A 2,309-nucleotide genomic window follows, 5' to 3' on the forward strand; every position below is an offset into this window, starting at 1 on the left:
GGCAAAGACAACATTTTGACACATAATCCCTGGCCATCAAAACTGCAATCTAGAAGGAAAACTGGCTACAGTATCAGTTATGTAAAGGTAAAGGTAAAGGGGACCCCTGACCATTAGGTCTAGTCGTGACCGACTCTGGGGTTGCGCGCTCATCTCGCATTATTGGCCGAGGGAGCCGACGTATAGCTTCCAGGTCATGTGACCAGCATGACAAAGCCGCTTCTGGCAAACCAGAGCAGCACATGGAAACGCCGTTTACCTTCCCGCTATAGCGGTTCCTATTTATCTACTTGCATTTTGATGTGCTTTCAAACTGCTAGGTTGGCAGGAGCTGGGACCAAGCAACGGGAGCTCACCCCATCACAGGGATTCGAACCGCCGACCTTCTGATCAGCAAGCCTAGGCTCAGTGGTTTAGCCCAATTCTATCAGTAGAATTGCTAAATAGCACAGCCAAGAAAGCATTTGCAATGATTGGATCTCTATTTGTGCGCCCTCCCCCTCATTTGTCCCTTAAACATAACCATCTCTAGAAAGGAGCATGTTTTCAGTATTATTTTGGATATGCATGACCAGTGCTGGATTTATAGCTTAGGGCCCCACTCTCTTGGGGACTCCCAAAAAAATTAAAAGGGGTAAAAATGGATGTACATTTCCAAAATATGAGACAAAAAACAAAATAAAACCTACATACAGCAACAGTGTTTTGTGTTGTGTAGGCTCCTATTTATTATGTGCAGATGGCTTTAGATACCTATTACGTCCATAAATTACCATATAGCATATATTCAACACAAAAAAACAGCAACAATTGTTGTTGACAAAGAACAGCTGGACATATAAAGGGCCCCATTACCTTCAGTAGCTTAGGGTCTCATCAAACCTAAATCTGGCCCTGTGGATGATGCGTTTGGGATATATAAAACTATCTTGTTCTAATGTATCATTAGGTTAAAAATATCACTCTCATCCCCCTTCTCCTTTTTTTTTGGCCTGTGAGTATTTAGACTGTGTCACTTGTTAGCGTTTTCTATAGGTCTGTGCCAATATTTGAATGGAACAATGAACTATTAGTAGAAGCATGGTATCCATAATGATGAAAGGTGAGGAATTGATTGCACGTTGCTATGGCAGTAAAGCAATCATTTTGAGTATTGTGCTGATTTGCTCACTTACTCGCTCTTTCTCACTCTCCCAATTATTACGGTAACAATGATGTACATGAATTTATTGTAGTCCAGCCTCGAAGGGGAGCCTTGCAGGAAAGAATGATCAAAATAGAGAACTGTCCATTTACAAAAACCTGCCTTCAATACGCAGCTTTTGCTGTTGCTGACATTGTGAAGCAGTACTTTAGAAACCTCCATCTGTGAGTATTGAATTGCTAGGTCAATATGAAAAGATTCACAATATGATTGTGGTCAAAATGGCAAATTAAAAACAAACAACACAACAGAAAACCCTAAACCACCAATGACCACCCTCCTGGACTGTCAATATGATAAAGCTTGAGGAATTAAGTTGTTACAATGTTTGATGCATTTCTAATGTAAAATGACTCTCAACACATTATGCTCCGCTACATATATAAAGCACACAATATGATAATAGTATAAACCAGGAAACCTGAAAAGTAAACACAATAGAAGGCATTTAACAAATGCAAAAAGGGGGAAATGATAAAACGAAATAATCAGTGTTGTTCCACATTGCATGACAAATCATGAATACTGTCCATCCCATTATGTATTTCAGCTCCTATCTGTGGGAGAATTTCCTGAAACATGTAGCTCCCAATTTCTATTTCTAGTTCTTTTTTTAAACTGATAAGAACAGATACTACACTTGATCTTAGCCAAAAGGCCGAGAAGCGATTGCTATTTCTAGTTCAACAGACATGAACTTTCAAACATTTCTTTAAACACACACACACACACACACACAGAGAGAGAGAGAGAGAGAGAGAGACAAACTTTCACCAAGATCATAGTTTGAAAAATTACTATCTTTCCAGGAGGATAACCATCTAGATCAGGCATCCCCAAACTTCAGCCCTCCAGATGTTTTGGACTACAATTCCCATCATCCTTGACCACTGGTCCTGCTAGCTAGGGATCATGGGAGTTGTAGGCCAAAACATCTGGAGGGCCGCAGATTGGGGATGCCTGATCTAGATCATGCTTTGCTTAGTATAAATGTCAGAGCATAGTATAATACTAAATGCCATAAGCCTCTTCTACAGTCACTTCCAAGTAGATAAATTATCCAGGTGTGCTGATTCAACACATCTAATGCCCACAAGTCATATGC

General features: G+C 40.2%; 1 pseudogene; it reads right to left on the reverse strand.

Annotated features, from left to right (window-relative positions):
- Window positions 1-1,665: 1,665 nt before the first annotated feature.
- On the reverse strand, window positions 1,666-1,874 carry LOC118075619 (U2 spliceosomal RNA; annotated as a pseudogene).
- Between the last annotated feature and the right edge of the window lie 435 nt (window positions 1,875-2,309).

The sequence above is a fragment of the Zootoca vivipara genome, chromosome 1 (genome assembly GCF_963506605.1).
Source record: "Zootoca vivipara chromosome 1, rZooViv1.1, whole genome shotgun sequence".
NCBI lineage: Eukaryota > Metazoa > Chordata > Lepidosauria > Squamata > Lacertidae > Zootoca > Zootoca vivipara.